Source organism: Haliotis rufescens, unplaced genomic scaffold, assembly GCF_023055435.1.
Source record: "Haliotis rufescens isolate VD_foot unplaced genomic scaffold, xgHalRufe1.0.p SCAF_11, whole genome shotgun sequence".
Classification (NCBI taxonomy): domain Eukaryota; kingdom Metazoa; phylum Mollusca; class Gastropoda; order Lepetellida; family Haliotidae; genus Haliotis; species Haliotis rufescens.
In genome coordinates, this window is record NW_025963791.1 from 21,789,537 (window position 1) to 21,811,955 (window position 22,419).

General features: G+C 38.1%; 1 long non-coding RNA gene across 1 annotated transcript in view; it reads right to left on the bottom strand.

Moving 5' to 3' along the window:
- Window positions 1-3,778: 3,778 nt before the first annotated feature.
- Window positions 3,779-22,419, bottom strand: part of LOC124137214 — a 108,132-nt gene continuing 89,491 nt past the window's right edge. The window contains exons 6-7 of the long non-coding RNA XR_006861497.2: window positions 21,575-21,684; window positions 3,779-4,067 (exon numbers count right to left, since the gene is read on the bottom strand). This is a non-coding gene — a long non-coding RNA (uncharacterized LOC124137214). The remainder of the gene's footprint in view (window positions 4,068-21,574; window positions 21,685-22,419) is intronic.

A 22,419-nucleotide genomic window follows, 5' to 3' on the forward strand; every position in this document is an offset into this window, starting at 1 on the left:
CAGTCAGGTCATACAGTCTAACAACCTGGACCCGTTTTACAATGTGTTTGTAGCGACCCCTATTATAACTCAGATACTTTGACGCAGACTCTCAACAGTCAAAGTGCTACGATCACTTTGGGTGCCCAGAGGGGCGGTGGGGTAGACTTATGGTTCAAGCGTTTGCTCGTCACGCCGAAAACCCAGGTTGGATTCCCTCCATGTTGTACAATGTGTGAAGCCCTTTTATGGAGTCCCCCACCGTGATAATGCTGTAATATTGCTAAAAGTGGCTTAAAACCATACTCACTCACTCACTAGTGTGCCCAGATCCCAAATATAAATCAACTGTTATAACAACTCCCGGGGATCTATTCTGCCCCCAAATCAACTTGGAAAGCAATAAAGTACTTAGGTCATATATTAAATATATATACTGTATATGCCATAATAAGCACCCCGGGTTCTTGAAAAAATGACAAAGAGTAGTGTTTCCTTAAAACATACAATGAGTTAAATTTGTTTTCAGAACGTGATCTTCAACAATAGTCATTTGGCAGTTACATACCCCCTCTGTGCTGGTGTTTTCAGTAACAAATATGTAATATACACATGAAAATACGAAATTATGTACATTTTCACTCCTATATGGAACCGCTTATAAAGATTAATTACAGATTGGTCTAAGAGTTGTTCAGGAGGTGCTTAATACAAAAAATACGGTAAGTAGATACATGTATTTGGTCCCAACCACATCCATTTTCATTCATGATCATTTGAAACGGATACCTCGAATTCTGTAAGTCAACAGTAGAACATGTCTCTGAGTCTTTTTTGGGGGTAAATTAATTGTTAAACAAGAAAGGAAATATTTGTGCAAACACTCGGAGGGTGGACGTCAGCTCAAAGCGACTGATATACATACCTCACAGACACAGACTGGAATTTCCTGTGTTTACTCATCATAACTTACAATAAAAAACTAACTCATTTAAAAAAAGGGAGTAAATATGGTTTTACACTGGAATATTTGAGCAATATCATCATTGTTCCCATGTGGGGAATCAACCCTGAACCTTCAGCATGATGAGAGAACACTTTGACCACTAGGCTACCCCACAACTAAAATAATAAGATAGATTCTTTGTAAACAGTATTATCTAAAATAATTAACAAAGAAAACGGATGGAACACCCCTTTCAGATAACTGGAAGACCGGATAAGAAGATTGTGTCATGCCCTTGATTAGCTTTTAGCGAGAGGTGACTATGTATGAAATAAAAAAAATCGGCGATGTACATGTATTATAAGGCTGAGAAATGTTGTAACATTTTAAGTTAGAATTGTCAACAAAATGGAAGCTTATGGCAACGGCATCTTATCTGTCAATCTAGAAATATTTACTGACAGGAAAATCTTAACAATCGCTTTCATATTAGAGTGCAATGTGATTGAGAACCATGTTTAATCTATCTCAAACTTCAGCGCAATAGACGACACTTTTCAACCTGTCTCTCTAAAACTTCAACGCAATGGACGACGTCTTTAACTTCAAACAGGACCCCTCTTCATCACCTGGAAACTAGCAGACACAATACATACTTAAATCTCCACCAGTTTTTTCATACTTGACAACTGGCACACACAAAACATCCATGACGGGTGCACCCCTGCCGAAGTAAAGGCATAGAGATGCCCCACTTGAAAATATGCCTTTGTTATTGCAAATAATAGTCTGGTCTACATGAAGTGAGAATTATTTCAAAATCTGAAGTGTTTTAGACGTTTTGCCAAGCTAGCCTGTGTCGCAATTTGAGGCTTTATGATATCTGCAAGCTAAGCAATAACAGACTCTTATTCAGGTTCTCCATGTTTGATCAGTGCGTACCTGTCTAACAAAGACTGTGGTCGTTAAAGGTGTACTACTTTACTCCAGATGAACATCCTAGAGTGATCATATCCACCTCTCACGGTGGCAGCCAACAATGCGCTACACTAACCACTACAGTTCCTCTGGCAACGACTACAACTACTACTACCACCACCTCTCCTACTACAACCACATCAAACTTTGCTAATAATGAACACTCTTTGAGTTCATTATAACTGTAAGTTACTCTAGTACAACTACTACTTCCTCTAGACAACTACTACTACCTCTAGTACTACTACTACTACCACTACTACTAATATTACTACTAATACTACTTCAATAAGTAGTACCTCAAGCACCAACAGAACTACTTCCCCAATGACTAGTACAACCCTCTTTACTACTACTACTTCTACCACCACAACTACTACTACTACTACCACCACAACTACTACTACTACTACCGTCACAACTACTACTACCACCACAACTGCTAGTACTACTACTACTACCACCACAACTACTACTACTACTACCGCCACAACTACTACCACTACTACCACCACCACTACTACTACTACCACCACCGCTACCACAACAACTACTACTACTACTACCACCACAACTTCTACTACTACTACTACCACCGCAACAACTACTACTACTACCACAACAACTACTACTACTATTTCTACTCCTACCACTACTACCACCACAACTAAAACCTAAAATACCACTACTACCACTTAATCACCTTCATGCCTCCATAAAGATAGAAAAAACGGATCCCCATGTAAATTCCTAACTTCTAACAAATGTCAAACTATCTAATGAATCCAATTCACAAAAATTTAACTCAAACTTCAAATTCTAACAATAAATCAATCTGCATAACAATTCCCTTACCACCCTTTGTCAAAATTCATAATTCCATAAACTATGCACCTTTTCAACTCACAGCGGCTCCTGAGAACCGATTCAAAACTCAAATTAAGCTAAAAGAGACAATAAATATTCTTGGCAAGACGCGAAGCACAAAAGATGTTCCATATAAGTAATTAAGATAGGCGTCAGCAAAGAAGAAGTTGGAGATAAGAGTTCATAAAATTGTCTGAACACCTTTAAAAGTTTGCCTCTTGGTATAGCGAGATTATAGAAAAGGGCAGGTGCCATTAGCCTCGGGGGACTAGTGAAGAGCTTGGCATACCAAACCAAACAGCTTCAATTGATGAAGATTTTTGTGGCTGTCCCGTACAGATGCTGATGTGATAACACAAGTTTTTTTTTAAGAAGCATGCTATTTTATAATGCTTTAATATGAGGAAGCGAACAAGCGATAATACGTCAGTTGATGTGAATGAAATCTCTTGTTAGCTGAGCTACAAGTGGTGGTCGATTCATACTTTAGTCACGACACGACTAAAATAGATGCCTGTTCATTTTATTAAACTTTCTATGGACAAGGTGTTATTCATGGGGCTCCGTTTTACATTTTAGAGCTCATTATGCAACACTCGGATTGTGAAAACCACCAACAAATTAAGTGTTGTGAAAAAATTGACATGGACTTGCGGTAACTGCAACAAAATGACAGATGGGGCATATGGGGGCGTTGTTTGGGAATCCCAAAAATCTGAACAAAACCTATACTTGAATAAGCTTCTGACGATGGTGTTTACATGTGCATACCTTTAAACCAAAAATGCATGTTTTAATCCAACTTTTAACTGAAAAGATACTAAATAACATTCCTCAAACCTGTTCTCCATCAAAGGCAAACAATCTTCATAGAAAGATAAAAATATCGTTTTAAAATTACAATTTCTGATGTAATTAACATTTGAATTTTTTGTGTAAAGATACTTTTACCTCTCTCTATTTTTTTAATTGAATATTTTTTAAATGTTCATCTATCACTGATGATATAAGTCAAATTTCAAATCTGACAACAAATGTCACAATTTATTGTTCTTATTTCCATAACATGAGTTATACCAGCCTTGTCCTGACAGAAAGCAATTTATTTGTGAATAAAAAGAAATTGTTGTGAGGAAAAGCCAATGGTTCTGAAATATTACCATGCAGGTGGTTTAACATGGTGCTGGTTCATGAAATTGTCACATACACAGCAACCATACCTCATCATCGTGTCAGCTGCGACAGGTATGTCATTTGATGACCAGCGTCTGACGTCAGAGCTTGGAGTCTTTGGTCCCTGAAAACACATTGTGAAATATAGTTACGTTGAACAGTACTAAAATTCAACATGGCAGGTGATTAATAACAAAAACAACAATTGTTTTGAAAAACATTGTATTTTTATGGCAATGGCAATATGTTGTTTACTTTTTAAATTTATTCTTTTAATAGATTTGTGCGTTAATTAGTTTTTACTTGATTTGCACTTTAAACAAATGAAAAAGTATAAGTTTGAACTAAACCAAAGTTAAATATTAATATTTTTAATCTTTTTGTAGTTGTTTATTTTATTGTTGTTTTATGGGGCAGGAGGGTTGTAGATGGGATTCCTTTTTGTTTGTTAGATTCTGTAGATTACCATATGAGGTGACACCAATCATAAATTGGTCCCAAGTCAATAACAGGCTGCTAAGATACTGCTGTGGAATTCTGTTTGGTCTGAAATAACATTCACTCACTCACTCACTCAATTATTCAATTATCCATCTTCAATCATTCATCACTTTCCAATCTCCTCCTCATGACCCATGTTGCCACAGCAATTCAAGTTACCGCCCTTATTTCTGCACATGACAAGGGCGGGTAACTCTAAACATCTTTCATTTACATGAAAACATGTATTTTTATATTCCAGTGAATATAAGGTACAATCTGGGCTTATCAACATCATAAAAACAAACATAAAACACACTTTTGCTAAGTTTCTCCCCACACCACACACCCCTGTCCACAAGAAACAGAAAACATTTTCTTAAAGTGAACTTAAGATCGACGTCTTCTCTCCTGCTGTCGACATCACAGTGGTTCTCAGCATTCATAAATAGATATAAACAAGCATTAAAATACTGTTACATCTATTTACTTTAAAAAACAACATCAAAGGCAAAAATTACATGTTATTCTATATGTCCCAAAATGATCCCAAGGAACAGAACCAGAAAAAAAGCCTTTCAACTTATAATTAATTCATCATGTTTATCTTCAGACCAATATATAATTTTGTGAAATGGGATTTCTCTGCTAAAAACAAATAATCCTCAGTACACTACTTAGACTGTGTTTCCAGCAGAAAATTGATTTATTTATCACTCTTGTTATGGACATGATCATTTATCACGAGTATGTGGGTATAATGCCTTCTTATCACGGGTGTAAGATTTGCCAACAGTGCACTTTTTTCTGTCCCCATGAACACAGTTGCGGGTTTTCTGACTCAACGGGTGGCGGTATTGTCAGTCGACAACTCCACAGTTCAGGGGCTCTCATGTTCCACAAAACCAGACTAAGCTATTGTTGTTGATATTTCCCGTGTCTCGTATTACGCTGGGTGGAAATGATTCATGGGGGTTCCCCCTTCTCCCCTTTTTCCCTTCATGCAGGTAGATGATGTCACCTGAGTTAATAAGCTGCAGTGTCTCATGTTACTTAAGTTAGAAATGATTCATAAGAGTTTTCATCTGAAGCATCCTATACCCACTCTTGTATTTCCCTCTCCAACTTAATCCCTGTCCCACTTCTCAGGCCCCATCCTCCTCATCTCCAACCCCTTTTCTAGATCACTACCCCTCCTCACACCTCCTGACCCCCATCCCACTATTATCTCTGCCGTAGTAGATGCCCTTTCCATTCCCTCATCTTACACCCCTCCCCCCCCCCCACCCCCACCCCCCCACCCTTTCCAAAACCACCCACACTCAATCTCCGTCCCCTTATAGCTCCCTTCCAAAACCACCCACTTTCAATCCTCATTACCCCACCCCCCCCAAAGACTCGCATACAAAACCATCCATACTCAATATCTCCTTACCCCCTCCCATTCTACACACACGAAACTACCCATACTCAATCCCCATCCCCTTACAACCCCCCCCCCCCCCCCCCTCCTTTAATACCACACCCATACTCAATCTCCATCCCCCCCACCTCCACCCCCCCCATCCCACACACAAAAAAACACCCATAATCAATATCTCCTTACCCACCCACCCCACCATCCCCTCCCCCCCACACAAAACCACCCATACTCAATCTCCCTCTCCCTCCCTCCCAAACCAGCCAAAACAATGTCACACCTTTCACCCCAAACAACTCCAAATCCACCCCACTCCCAACCTTGACCCTACTCCGACTAATAAGCTACAGTGTCTCATGACACAATCTTAGGAATGATTCATAAGATGCCCCCCTTTTCAGCCTCCCCACCCCCCTTACTCAGCAGCCCCCTAACCCCATTTAGATAGATGATGTCACCTGAAGTAATTAGCTTACCTGAGACAGGTGAATTACCTGGTCCAGGTGAGCATGATTCACGGGTCAATGTCACAATACCTCACTAGACAGTCAAGATACATGCCTAATGCTCAATTTGGGGCTTCATGTGTGCTTGTTTATATAACTACACAACCTTGTGTAGGGGGCAACAAGGCATTGTACATGAAGCTTACATGCAGCCTTGAAGCAGCACATGAAAAACATTCTTTCTTATCTTAGCCAAACACTAGACAATACTGAGACAAATTCTGTGTGAACAGATCTAAAGCTAATGAGGTCCAATGGTTTGGAACCAAGGATCAAGAAATATAATGTTCGGGTTTAGATATATTCTTTTACAAAAAATTAAAGACATTTTTTCTCCTCCTCTCCATCAAATCAATCAACTGACATTGGTCGTACATCTTGCCATTCAAATATCCTGAATCTTCTAAAAGTTGACCACAGTTATTGAAACTTGTGCTTAACTAAGTCTGTATTAAGATGTCTGTCTTCCATTCCAATAACTTTAGTCTTTTTGAGTCCAGCTACCTACTGTTTATGACTGTTCTGTAGCCTAGTGGATAGAGTGTCTGCCAGGAGAGCATATGGTCAGTGGTTCGACCCCCGGCTGCGCCACCTAAAGCAATTAAGTGGGCTAGCACTACAAAACTGGCATTAGTCAGAGCTGGTACAAGCTACCCAACATGCATATATCACCCCATTTCCCCTGACCTCACGTACTGCTAGTGATTGAATTGTGTTTAACACTGTAGTCAGCAGTACTGCAGCTTTAACACAGACAGACAGTAGATGACAGAGCGTAGGAATGATGGACTGGTCATCCTCAGGTCAGGTTCAAACAAAGCCATGCTAGGAAATGGGTCCAGAGTACTTATCATAATGGAATGGAGTGAGTGAGTGAGTATGGTTTTACGCCGCTTTTGGCAATATTCCAGCAATATCACGGCAGGGGACACCAGAAATGGGCTTCACACAATGTATCCATGTCGGTAATCGAACCCGGGTCTTCGGCGTGACAAGCGAACGCTCTAACCACTAGGCTACCCGACCACCCCTAATGGAATGGCGGTAAAATGCCCTGGATAATTGAGGATGTGGTCACACCATCCTGGTTGTATTCAAACTTAGAAAGCCATTTTAACCAATGAATCCCAAAAAGCCACTATTCATGTTACCTAACTGATCTAGATCTGACAATAAAATAACCTAAACCTGTGTGACATGGAAAGACCTAACCAGACCATTGTGACAATGGCAACAAGTCTTTCTACAAACTAAAGACACATCTACCAACCGATCTCATCGAACAGGGGCAACTAATGCGTGATACTTGATCTTCAATCAGACATTAACTTCATATTCGTCACTGAGGTATGAGAAGCAGAATGCCAATTAACACCAAATATTTCACTCACACTAAAAATAGTTCAAAGGATTATCAAGCTCTGGCCTTTAAGCAAATCTTGTTGCATATACACGTACTTCATTCCTACGTGTGCCAAGGAGTTGGACCTTACAGTCATGCGCGCTGTCATTACTTCTAAGGAGACATATAATAACATCCAATAGTGATGAAAGTTTTAAAAAAAACTGCTCATACAGATACAAACATCCCAAAGTTTCTTTTAACATTAAAAATAACATTTAAATGATTAATATTTTCAATTCATAATAATGATTAATATTTTTAATTCATAATCACTAATATGTTTTTCATTTCGGAAAGTGAAATACAAATACAGACTTTGGTCCTTCAATGAATCTCTGCATCAGTGTTTCAGTGTCAGTGGTTCTATTTAAGGAAATATATAAAAAAAGACTGCTAACTCTAAAGTGCTATTTTATTTCCAATTATATTTGCATGATCCAGCCCAAACCACCAATAAAAATAGAGCGTGCAGATTACTAGATCCTCGGAATGTCCTACCCTCCAACATCAAACATGAGTCTTCGGACATTATTACAAGAATTCAAAATGATACAAAGTTTTTAACTGCTATGTGTGAAAAAGTTTGTTCTGCGATTCCGCCGTGCTAACAACAAAATATTTATCATGATCATCCAAATACGTTACCGCGGTGTGGGTTGTTTGTTTTAGACAAGGTGCTGTGGACAGTTTATATTATGACAGAGCTGAGGCCGAGTGGAGACACATTGTACACTAAAACCTTTACCCAACGCCAGTAGGAACAAAAGGCATCTGTAGCTGAAGATCATCAATGCAAATAAGCCTGTTGCTCCAATGTTGTTCTACCGATGTGTGCCTCCAATCATAGATCAATAAACGCTTAAACACAACCAATGCCCAAGCTTTGCTTGTTTGTTTACAACCATGGTCGCAAGTTGGACAACTTTGTGACACTCTCCGATACCAAGGGCACCAGGGCGGGAGTTTAATCTAAATCTCACAAGTGACGCCACGTGATTAATTTCTTCAAACACGGACAAGAACATTTTAATTTTTTCCAATTCGCAGAGGTTGACTCAAGGATGGCGTAGTGTGATTGGCCTTATATCTTAAGGCTGAAATATAAGTCATATTACTATATGTAAAGGATAAAACATGACTCGGAAGGTTTGGTTGCCATAGAAAAACCAGAGTGAAGCAGAGACCGATCTTGTTAAACTGAGGGTGTTAGCCCGAAATTTATTCATGAGGTCACTGCTTATCCTGATGTCTTAATAAGAAAAAGTAAAACCTCCAAACAGGGTTATTATGAAAAAACAAGTAACGTCTAAAACACTGATCAGTATCTGTGACAGTCTAAGCAAACTGTAGACTCGATATAGCACCAGGATGGTTTAGGTCTCAAGTGAATCTCTTGAAGACATCAGTCTTATTTCACCATTACAGAAGTCAGTATAGGTAAGCTATCATAGTTGTTTCACAGCAAGGTACAAGTAGTGATCAAGTATTCAAAATCAAGGGAATATTCCAGAAGTCAAGATCAAGCGAATATTCCAGTAGTCAAGATCAAGCGAATATTCCAGTAGTCAAGGTCAAGGGAATTTCTAGTAGTCAAGATCAAGCGAATATTCCAGTAGTCAAGATCAAGGGAATATTCTAGTAGTCAAGATCAAGCGAATATTCCAGTAGTCAAGGTCAAGGGAATATTCTAGTAGTCAAGATCAAGTAACTACTCCAGTTGTCAAGATCAAGGGAATATTCCAGTAGTCAAGATCAAGGGAATATTCCAGTCGTCAAGATCAAGCGAATATTCCAGTAGTCAAGATCCAGGGTAATATCTAGCAGCCACAAACAGGGGAGTTTAATTTTGACCAAGATCAAGGAAAATATTCCAGTAGTCAAGATAAAGGGAATATTCCAGTAGTCAAGATCAAGGGAATATTCCAGTAGTCAAGATCAAGGGAATATTCCAGTAGTCAAGATCAAGTGAATATTCTAGCAGTCAAGATCAAGAGAATATTCCAGTAGTCAAGATCAAGGGAATATTCCAGTAGTCAGGATCAAGGGAATATTCCAGTAGTCAAGATCAAGGGAATATTCTAGCAGTCAAGATCAAGGGAATATTCTAGCAGTCAAGATCAAGGGAATGCTCCAGTAGTCAAGATCAAGGGAATATTCCAGTAGTCAAGATCAAGGGAATATTCCAGTAGTCAAGATCAAGTGAATATTCTAGCAGTCAAGATCAAGAGAATATTCCAGTAGTCAAGATCAAGGGAATATTCCAGTAGTCAGGATCAAGGGAATATTCCAGTAGTCAAGATCAAGGGAATATTCCAGTAGTCAAGGTCAAGGGAATATTCCAGTAGTCAGGATCAAGGGAATATTCCAGTAGTCAAGATCAAGGGAATATTCCAGTAGTCAAGATCAAGGGAATATTCCAGTAGTCAGGATCAAGGGAATATTCCAGTAGTCAAGATCAAGGGAATATTCTAGTAGGAAAGATCCAGGGTAATCTCTAGCAGCCACAAACAGGGGAATTTAATCTTGACCAAGATCAAGGAAACTATCTAGTAGCCATGAACAAGGGAATTTTCTGTTGGCCAAGATCAAGGGAACTTTCTAGGACCCCAGAGCAAGGGAACTTTCTTGCAGCCAATAATGGAAGACTTTGCCAGTGGTCATGCAGACATATATTTTCAGAGTGCAATGAAATTTTCTAATGGCTAAGAACATTGAGATGGCTTCAAAATCACAGCCTTCTGAAGAAAAAAATCTTTTCCTCTGATCGCAGCAAGTGTTGTTTGAAATATAAAGGCAAACTTTATAATGGTGTGCAATCCTACTAACCTAACTATTATGGTTATGTTACAAGGAAATAAAACCTTACTCCAACAAAGGCACTGACCATATGTTGTATTAAAAATCTTAGATTCTTATTAATTCTGCTGTTTTTTGGAAGTTCTTGAGTGGCTACAGTCACCATCTGTGACTAAGCTATGAGTCAGTTATGACCTACCTGAACCCCCTCTCTGATTAATGAACTCTCTCGTCTACAAGTTGTAAAACTGCCATATGCAGTTTCCACGTGACAACATTAACATAATTGATTATTGTCTTCTCAGGCAGCAGTGATGTTATATGGTAGACGTAACATCACACACTATTCCCCTTAAAACTGATTATGAGAATAACATAAAATGGTACTGTTCTCCTTAAAAATGATTATGAGAAATACATAAAATGATATTAATTAGCAATGGGTATGCAACACTTAAAAAGTAGTTCCTTAGGTTCAACATATCATGTTATACTTGCCATGTTTAAAAAGAATTTAACTCCATGCAAGCATGTTATACTTAGTTCTAGAGAAAGTCCTATCTTTAAACTTGATGACTATTGCTATTTGAGTGGCATTTTATCAGCTTGAAAAGCATAAATAACAATTTTGTGGCTGTCGACTTCTTAATTCAGTGACAGTGACATTTATAATAATCATATAACATGATTCTACAATATTATTAATTTATCCTTATCATTATTTTAATAAATAATACATAGTTTATCTAAGTGAAAAATAATGGGCTGCTATTAAGGTTAAAATGTGTTACATATGAACATGAAGAATTGAAGTTAATATTATATATCACTGGATAAATGACTCTTTGAACCGACGTCTTTCAGCAAATGCCTTAAAAGCATGTCATAGCATGTTATCATACAGCACCTTAAATAATTGAGAAATGATTTTCATTAATGTGATTCAAAAATAAATCATGAAAATAAAGGTACTGACCTAATATTCAAACATGAAAAGAAATGTTTACATGAAGTTTTAAGATCAACATTTACAAAATTTTTTTTACTTGATAACCATAATCCTGAATAGTATCACCAGAACCCCAAGCACATAACCGATTGATCTTTTATTAGTAAATCTATTCATAACCATACTAGGCTAGAAACTTTCTTCAACAAAGACAAAATACCGCAAACATCTAAAAGAATATTTTCTGCTCATAAGACACACCAGACTAACCCACCTACCCAGCTTGAAAATCAATCCATAAAAAAAGTTGACCAAATGATGAAAATTTGAATGACAAATAAATAAAAATTGCTTTATAATGTGTAATAAAAGCAAGGTTAGAGGGCTTACAGCCTTTGTGTTGGCGATCTACGCCATCTTAAGTCAGGTCGGTGGTGCATAATCGACAATTATATGTCCAAGTGACATGGGAAAACTGCCTATACGAGAGGTTTTATAGCCTCCTACACCTCAGGAGTGAGGCTGGGTAGACTGATGCATATTTATTTCAGTGGTAGACATCGCAAGGTCATTTTGTATTTTATCCTTTTACGCATTGATCATCATGTGACCTGAGTTGTTGCTGCTATTGTAGGCTAGACAAGGCTGTTTTATTCAACTGATAAATCATGTTAAAATCCCTGTATGGCTAAAATGACATATTTCAACTATCATAATCTTCTTAAATCTTAAAATATAGCAGGCTATATTTAACTACGACAGACTCACTCAATGACACTACATTAAATCATGTTGAACATCCCAATGTCAGGAAAACAAATTAAAAAATATGAATTTTTAATATTTAATCTAAAATAGGTTAAGAACCAAACTTTTCCTCATATCCTCATCCTACAAATCATAAAAGTTAGTCATTTACGAACTGAAATTACACGAAACAGGAACAGCTACTATAAAATCTGTTCATATTATCAGTTTCGTGTACACATAAGTGTTATTGTAATTACCAGATTTAGAAAACAAGGAGCTTGAATTTGTCACTTCCACATTTGTAGAAGTACCATTTTGCATGTGACAGAGATATGTATATAAATAGCACTATGGCACCTATGTGTAGATTTATTACGATATGAACTTTCAACTCTAGCCATTACATCATGATGAGACTTAGATGTTTTTTCCCTTTTCAAAAACATCATCATTCCAACTTTTGATAAATCCAGCAACTTTGAGATTAGGCGAGTTGCTGAAATTCATATGTTACAAAACGAAATGCTGTGAGAGTGGTCCTAGGGGAATGTTTAGAAAGGGGATCTGGCTGAAGGACTTCTGTGACAACAAACTAACTCAATGTTTAGATTTGGTTTGAAGCGGATTATGATGGATTGTCCCCGATCAGCGCAATCTAGAGAGAGCCAGGGCTTGACTTGTGACAGGTTTTCTTAAACTGTTACTACTACACAATTAACATGGGGTGCGAAGTGTGGCAATGGGGGTCACTCAGACTAAACACTTCAATTCTCCTTCAAAGGTGCTGATGACAGAGAGAAGGCAAATGGTATCCACTGCTCAATTTGTCATACATACCCCAATTTCAAACATATTTATTTATGTTCTCTTTTCTTTTATTGTATGAACCTGATTAAACAATTAGATTTATGTTATACTTAAACTTCTTATATTTCAACATGTGAAACATTTCTTTGGACCAAAAGCTAAGATAAACTGACCTTAACCATTTTGCTTCTAAAGCCACTTGTAACATCAGCGTTCAGGTCAACCACATACCCCTCTCCCCTACAGCCACCCACCTACCCTCAACACAGCACCCCACAAGACAGTGTTCAGGTCAAGCACATGCCCCTCTACCCTACAGCCACCCACCCACCTCAACACAGCACCCCACAAGACAACGTTCAGGTCACCCACACCCTCCCCTCTACCCAACAGCCACCCACCCTCAACACAGCACCCCACAAGACAGCGTTCAGGTCAAGCACACACTCCCCTCTACCCTACAGCCACCCACGTCGTCGGCCAGATCATGTCCTCTAATTTCCCTCGCGGGGCATTGTACACAGCCATTTGATGTTGAAGGAATAACATCTGATAGTTGGAGAAGCAGCTAATTACTTGGTGTGGACGTTTCAATAGCCTCAACCCTGTGACATATGGAATTACCTCTATTCATATCATGGATACTGTTTCCCTCACAACTTATAATTTGTTTCTCAGATAAGTCAGTAAGCTAAATAGAAATATCAACGTGTATATAACTGTGGCTTAAAGGTCTGTATGAAGAAAGAAAGATTCAATCATTTTGAGCTGTGACTCCCTAATTCAATGTGGTCAGCCTCTGTGGAGGTAGATTGATTCAATCACAGAATTACCCGACCCCTGGTGAGAGCACTAAAATGTGATATAGAATTTCTGCAGATGGAAATATGAGTTTGGAAAACATACATACTTGTTCTGTACTTTATAAAAGAAATCTACTTCTATTATCAACATAACATACACCACAAAGAAATACTATTTTTTAATTTTTGTTTTTTATGCTTGATTGTAGTGGAAAGTTTAACAGTATTCCTTACTTCTCAATTCATAATTAAAATACCCAACATCTGCACAGCCACTGAATCCCACAAGCATGGGTCAGCTGCTGACAGACCAACAACAATAATCGGGAAAAAAATTATTTTGTGTCTCTTATTCTTAAAATGACTCGTTTATCTAAAGCGAAGCACAACAGACATACATTAAAAATAGAATTGGAATTATGATGAATTCCAAATTTCTAGTCAAGAAAAAGATCCGGGGTTCCATGTTAGTGTCGGAGGGAACCTGGAAGCAGACATATGGTGGGGGAGCGGAGTGCTGCAAGGACACACGTAACCAGTGGCGGCAAGCTGCGCTCACTCCATCTTGTAGAGGCAGGAGATACAATAGGTCTTCCCCACGTCTCTCCTTACAAAACTTTACAACACCCATACTCATGTCAGCCCGTTAACCCATCAATCTCTATTCCCATCTAATAATAGAAACCCTGAGGAACAATTCTACCCAGAATCCAAACGAAATACCGAACAAATCATTGTTAAATTTTTGCAATCATAAAACTGCCTCACTTTCACAATAAAATTATCTTACAACTCGGTAGCATATTGTCTCTCCCTTTACCAACTTCCCTTATTCTTTCATTGGGGCCAGTCTGACCCTAGGCTAACATTTAGTCTTATCTATCCTCAGATTAAAATGTAAAATCAAACTGGATCCCAGAACAATGCTTTCGACTTAGCTCTAGACTTGAGTTGGATTCAGTTCTAAAATTCTCTCGGGTCTGGAAGATAGACTAGTCTGACCCAGAGTTAAAACACTAATCTAATTGTCCAAACATCCTAGTACCTGTAACAAGGAAGATGAAAAAAGCATGCTAATAAACCGCCATCACTTCCTCTTCTCGTGATCACAGAACACGTGATCACTCTCTACAACATGTGATCCAATCATACTGTAGGGACTTCTCAGGTTAAAGCATGTTTGATAAATCCATTATACTCTGTCTGCTGTATTTGAATTTTTTACATAACTCCGCTAGTGAAATCTCGAGCAACAGGGCTTTTATCTTCATAGACTTAAAATCTAATTTTGAAGTTCATTTGTAAATATTTGATAAGCAGAGGGCAAATCATTTGTCATCTAGACAAGTGTTCTCTTTCATATTGGATTTTTTTTCTTTCATGAAGGGATTTCCCATTGTTACACTTGTGTATGTCGTGTACAATATATTCCAGTGTCTCTTAATAATAAACTATACTGTCTTATTAAATATTGTCATCACAGAAAGTCGCATCGTCTCTTCGAGAACAATTTAAGCAATTAATGGGTGGCACAGGTGGCACAGGTGGCACAGGTGGCACAGCGTTGGAATGTACTGTGACGAGTTGCGTCGCTTAGTCATGAGAGAAAATGATGGGTTCGAATCCCAGACACATGCTTGTCAGTTTGTCATGCTCATAGGTTTCACCAAAGTTGTTAACTTCCATGACCTTCATCACTTAGGGTTTTTCACTCACTCATTCACTCACTCATTTGTTCACTCATTTACTCACTCACTCACTCACTCGCTTGTATTATCTAAATAAGAATAAGTATTTTATGGTCAGCCAGAAACCACCTTTAGCCTCAAATATTCCAGATATTTCTCTAAAAATCCTCTGATACCAAGCAGGTTATCTGAGAACAATTATTCGAGATAAGCAAATCTCCAGATAAGCAGCAAATTTCAGGTATGTGTGCTTATGTCCAATAGTCTGTGTATTAGCAGTGCAATAAGATCTACAATATATATCTCCATGTTGAAGATATACATCAGCAATTAGTGACAATCAATCACTGACTCACAATGGCAATAGACGTGCCAGCTGAAACTTAACTGCATGGATTTCAAGCTTGAAGTGCTGGAGCTTAGGGCTTTACCATCAGTTTGGTTGTTTGGTTATTTTATGCTGCACTCAGCAAAATTCCAGCTATATGAAGGCGGTTTGTAAATAATCGAGTCTGGACCAGAAAATCCAGTGATTAATATCATGAGCATCGATCCACGCATCAATGACATGCATCAACCAAGTCAGCGAGCCTGACCACCAGGTCATGACAGATATGATGGTTTGGGATTTTTATATGTATGCAATACATCTAATTCACTGTTAATTTAATTCATTAGTTGGAAATCTGCATGCATGATTTCTGTGATTGACAGGGAAATTGGAATAAGGGATGTGATGATATACTTGCCACAATCCCCTGCGATACATTTTGTTAAATATTATACCTATTGATCTTGATGAAATAAATATTTATAATACTTGATTTTTACCAAATTGACCTAAAGCATAGAATGTTGAATACAAATAATGTTGAAAAAGGGATTAACATAGTGTAATTTTTTTAGCAACACCAAAGTAAAATCAGAGGTGAAAAGGCACTACATACATTAACATTAACATATATAACTTATATATTCAAACAAATCATATTCAAATTTGCAGAAACAGAGTAACATCAGTTTTACAAATCCATTATTTGACTAGAATATTATTCTAGAATAAAGTTTTATATATCACAGTAAAATCAATATGACAAAAAGGAATAAGTGTGTACTTTGGTTGTTTTTCACACAGAGGAAAATTTCTAGCTTGATAATAGGTCAAAGTTAAACTGAAAATAATTCCACAGTGTTTCCTTAGAGCTGCCCAAAACAAAAAAACACATACCAAAAAAATGACATGGGAATGCAATGGGAAGTCAAACTATACTCGTGAAACAGATCAAAACAATATGGAAAGGTATTGCAGTTGGTAAGAAACCATATGATCAGTTACCTAGAAAACAATATGAAACATACATCTGTCAATCAACTCATAGTTGATTGTGAGTGATAGGCCATAGCTGTCTATGTCCTCAGGCTGGGACATTGTTTATCAATATCGGTAGGAGTACAGATTATAATATTGTATCTCAAGACTGATTAAATGATTGGCTTTCTGGAGCCAAAAAGCGTACGACTGAACCATACTCGTCGCCAGGTTTGAGAGTGATTGTAATCAACGATTACATTCGTTCAGAAAATGGGGCATTAGTCGCGTGTCAAAGCGAGTTACTCTAATGACTGCAGATCTCTGCATTCATTCATAAACTCATCTACAAATTACGACAATCCATCCAAATGTGACCTTGGCTTTCAAGGTCAGTAATCGCCAATGCACATCCTGTGAGTTGATCTTACACGTTTTGAATCTCCTTGCAGCCAACAGACGACTGTTTATGTAACGGGTCAAATGCTCTCCCAGGCGTTCATTCATAAATCTACAATGAAACTACAGACGTCCCATGCCGTGTGACACCTTTGTGATTGGTGAACAAGTTGCAGCAATTACACTGATTCAGCAGCCCCAGTTTGGTCAATCAGCCATCAGCCCCTCTCTGTGTGGGACCACTGCAGCTACAGCTAAAGCTGCACTTGAAATTTAATTGACTCACGAGGTTAACAACCTTTCAACTTATATCGACTGTGCACTCTTAGTTCAACCTGGGGCCCTATTCCCTATTCACACAGTGTAGTTTCATGACTTTTGTCGTAAAAGATGTAATTCTTATGTTCAGCACCCAGAAACAAAAACTGAGAGGTCGGTCATCTTAGGGCAGATATTTCTAGTTCATAGCCGACCTATTTCATGATGCAGGTTTTGGTGTTTTTAAGATTCTAATTGCTTCTGTGCACCCAGTGCATGAGTACATGTACCCATATTTAAACTTCTTTTTTTCTTATTCAGCAACTTATTCTAATGGAATATATAGATGTAAATATTGCTGACTGTGCAAAAAAGGATATTCACTAACTCTACTGGGCCCTGTTCCACAAATCCATCTTAGCGCTAAGGTGATCGTAACTCCCATACTTAACACTGGCTTACGATAGTCATAGCGCTAAGATTGCTTTGTGGAACGGGTCGCTGGACTGAGTTTAGATAATTTTGTTACAAAGATTTATATGCACTTCCTTACCACACTACAAACTCACTCCACCCTTACTACTTCCTCCATTTATGATTATAACATTTGTTAAAATATATAATGGGCAACAAAATAGACAATCCCGACTATGCCACTTCACAAAAAGAATAACCTTAAAACCTATCCCTTCCTCATTGTTAAAGTTCACAAGAAGCCTCGAAAACATTACACATGTCACAGCTCAAAGAAACAAAACTCAACCTGTCAATACATAAATATTCTCCCTTCATCATTTCTACATTCACCATCATTCTGAAAAATATTAGTCATCGACAAAGAACAGTTCTAAAACACACAAAACATTACCAAGAACACGGGAAATAAATCAAACAACTCTCCATCTAACCAAACTTGACAATAAACGACTGGTAAACCAAACCTCAGCACCAAGGTCTAACATAAACAGTCTGATATCCAGTTTCTGTCATCCTCCCACAGTGTCCCATCCATGCAGTGTGATTAAACTATTTCTGATCCCATGTTTCAAACATCAAGAACACATATGCACACCAGAAGATGGAATTCTGGTCTAAGTGTCCAGTTTATTTTCTATTCCCCTCCCTGGGAGACGCTAACTATGCTATTGACGATGGAGGCTTGATGAAGGCTTCGGGGCATTTCCACTCCATGACAGTGTTGGGCATTGGACAAAGTCAAGCACCATCTTTCACCCTTCAGATCGCTGCGAGCATACATCAACGAACATACATCAACGTGTCACTTCCCACCCTGTGGTTTATGGTGACTATTTGGTGAATATATTAATCCATATTTTGAACATAAATGGGATATTTACAGGGGAACTGGTATAGGCTTGGCTCACATAAACAACCACTGTAAATTAATTGGATAACTGCTGCTCAAGAGCTCAATACCGATGAATGTTTATCATCCTGTTCCCACAACCAACACAGCCTTCTTCATATCAGGTACCCTTTAAAGTTGAATTGTCCTTCTGATGACTGATCAATGAAGGAAAAACTTGGGACATAGAAAGCTGACCATCTGTTTGATCCAACAATGAAGAAAACTTTGGACATAGAAAGCTGACCATCTATTTGATCCAACAATGGCGAAAACTTGGAGCATAGACAGCTGACCATCTATTTGATCCAACAATGACAAAAAGTTGGAGCATAGCCAGCTGACCATCTAGTTGAATTGTCCTCATGTAAAAGTTGAATTGTCCCTCTGATGATCAAACAAGGAAGAAAAATTGGTGTATAGACAGCCGATCATCTTGTTGAATTGTCTTCATGTAAAAGTTGAATTGTTCATCTGATGTCTTGAGCAATATTCCAGCCGGTCACACAAGACATAGGCTTCACTTTACCCACGTTGGGAATGAAACCAAGGCCTTGGTATGACAAGTGAATGCTTTAACCACTAGGCCACCACACCTCCCATTTGTCACCTTACTGTGTACTGAAGGGAAGAAATCACAGATAAAGAATACTGGTTTACTTAAATCATTGCTGGATGAAAATCTGCCAAACAGAAACATGATTATCTAATTCAAGTTGAGATATAAGACAATGTCCAGATTTCAGGGTACACATTTCTCAATCTGGACTTGGACTGGACATGGGTGTCTGACCATTTAGCAAGACCAGGTTCTGCCTGTTCAATTTCAGATTACATATTCATAAAAGTGCACATTTCTCAAACTGTGAAGTTTATCCCAAACAGGAAACCTTGTATATAAAATCTAGGACAAACCTAAAACAAACATCGAACACTAAAATGATAACAATTAGAAAAATATACAAACAACTTCATCAGACATGGACTGTTTCATCAACATTTGGAACCACCCAGCCAATATCCGAATCAAGAACCACATGTCTCCAGTGCAACAAGTCTACACGCAAGCTAGGAACCCCCGATCTCAGACGTAAAAGACGGCACCACTTGATACATTTAACTTTATTTTCTTTTGGTTAAATGCCAATTTGATCCTAACATGTAAGACCAGTTTTTCACTGCTCTGATGGTGGTTTTCAACCCCTGATGAGGACACACTGATGAGAGCATGTGGTTGCAAGATGGTCGGCAGGAATATGGAGTAAACTGTTCAGGGCGTGACCGTCTGCTGCTTGTCACATGACAGGTTTCCAGTTGCTGTATGTCGATTGTCCCTATTGTCCACGGTCCTACAAAAATGACAAGCCTTAGATCTGGGATAAAAATTGTTGAAAATTATATTTTTTTCAACAAGTTTGTCCCTATCGTTTCCTCACGTCTGCACCAGCATGTGCCGTCTGCTGTTTGAGATTTTTTTTTCTAAATACCATGTGATCCAAATGCATTGGACTGGTTGTAAATGGATATCTGTTTGTAAAACTGGATCTTGTTTGTAAAATTCATTTGCTACTTGTGAAATAATTCATTAATTTAATTGTTACCCAAATTTCATATTTTCTTTATATTACATGCTTGTTTGCCCAAGTTTGTTCCTCAAATACGATCCAGCCTAAGTAAATGGAGTCTTGAATTATTAATGGCTTCAATATGTCATTCCATTTCATTCAAGTTGTACATCTGACATGCAAAATAATATACAAGATAAAACTGGACCACCTATGCACCAAATATTTTTACATGCAGGTTCAACATGTTCAATAATACCCCTGCATAAGGCTGAACATGATCAATAAAAGGCTTACCCTGTAATCTGCATATCTCTATTTAAACAGTACCCAGCCTACTGTGCATTTATTTATTATTACCGATATTTGTATCATAAACAGTCAGTCATATTATCATTAAAAAATAACCCAAACCTTTTTTAATAGAATATGCAGATCTAAGAACAAAATTAATTAGCAAAACTTATATACTGATTATTGACAATAAATGAAATTATTAATTAAAACTTTTTTGAAGAAGGATCACATCAGACACTTAAAACCTATGAATTGGAACAAAAGACAAGGTAAAAAATGGATGTCCAGAAGAAGTTTGGGATTAGCGTTGCCAGGTAGCCCTGCCACAAGTGAAGTAGCAGGCCCCACACCTGCCTGTCTCGACATGACAGTTCCAGCACTTGATCAATCTTCCCTGAATCCCTGCCACAACCGACAACCGCGAACAAGCTGGTCCTGACAAAGGTATTAGGCAAATCAGGACACATAATAGAATGTTGAAAGACCCTGTTGCGGCGACAACCTAAAACCTACATTTATAGGTAGGAAGCATTGCCGGAGTCCAGGCACAAAGACCAAGGGAAATATTTTTACGAAAGAAAGCGAAGGCGAGATAGACTAACAGAATATCATTTTCTTTATTCCCCGTCCTATGCTATTGTAGTCGTTCTCTTGAATCAGTCAGTATGCTGTAAGCCTGTCAACTTGAATAAGTCTCAAATGCTTGTTATAGATTGAGAAGTTGGCAAACTGCCTGCTTATAATTCAGGTCATGCATGGGTAAAAATCTGGCTCAAGGGCTAAGTGCATGTTGGGTACCCCTCTTGCTCACGCTTGTCGACTGAATAGTTTACCTTCACGCGGGTGGCTGGCTTTTGTTGTCGCAAGCTATTCTACAGCCGAGGTGGTGTGATTGTGAAGCACTTTTCGCCGCATCAGCAAATTTCTCTTCATATACGTCCATCTGCAATAGCATCGTGTTCTCATTGTAATACAAGTGTGATTTTTACTACAGGTGTTTCTCATTTGATTTTCTGTCCAACAAATTTTATTATTCCCTTGTTCAGATTTTAAATTCAAACTTGGTTGTCTTCATAATGGAAAAATGAAATCTTTTGTAGAGGGAGTCACTGCTAGATTCTCGACAAACACTGCTCCATCCTCCCAACAGCATTGCTTCACTATTTCGTAATATATGGATGATCTATTTCACGGTGGGCCAACACATCTTTTCCCATCCCAAAGTACCTAGATACCCTCCACTACACAATCATTCACTAGCATCAGTTTTCACATTTCTATTCACATACATAGAGAATCTCACCCGAGTGTCTTTTGATATCAAATATATCAATATGAGTTGATAAACGTTGAAAAACTCTGAGGCTTGTCGAGGAATTTTTTCACGTTTATCAGCGAGTGTTGATATATTTGATATCAAAAGACACAAGGGTGATATTTTATTTTCATCCAACATCATTCTTCCAACTTTTTCAGTTTGTAGACAGTAATAGGCAGTGTCTTAAGTGTAAAAATTACTGCTAACAGCTTCAGTAGCAGAGCCATTACTGATGCCATTTGATTGTGACGTCATGGTAACCAATGATGCCATTTGATTGTGACGTCATGGTAACCAATGATGTCACAATGGTCTCTACCCTGTTCACTCCCATTCTGAATTTCTACATAAAAGGGAGAC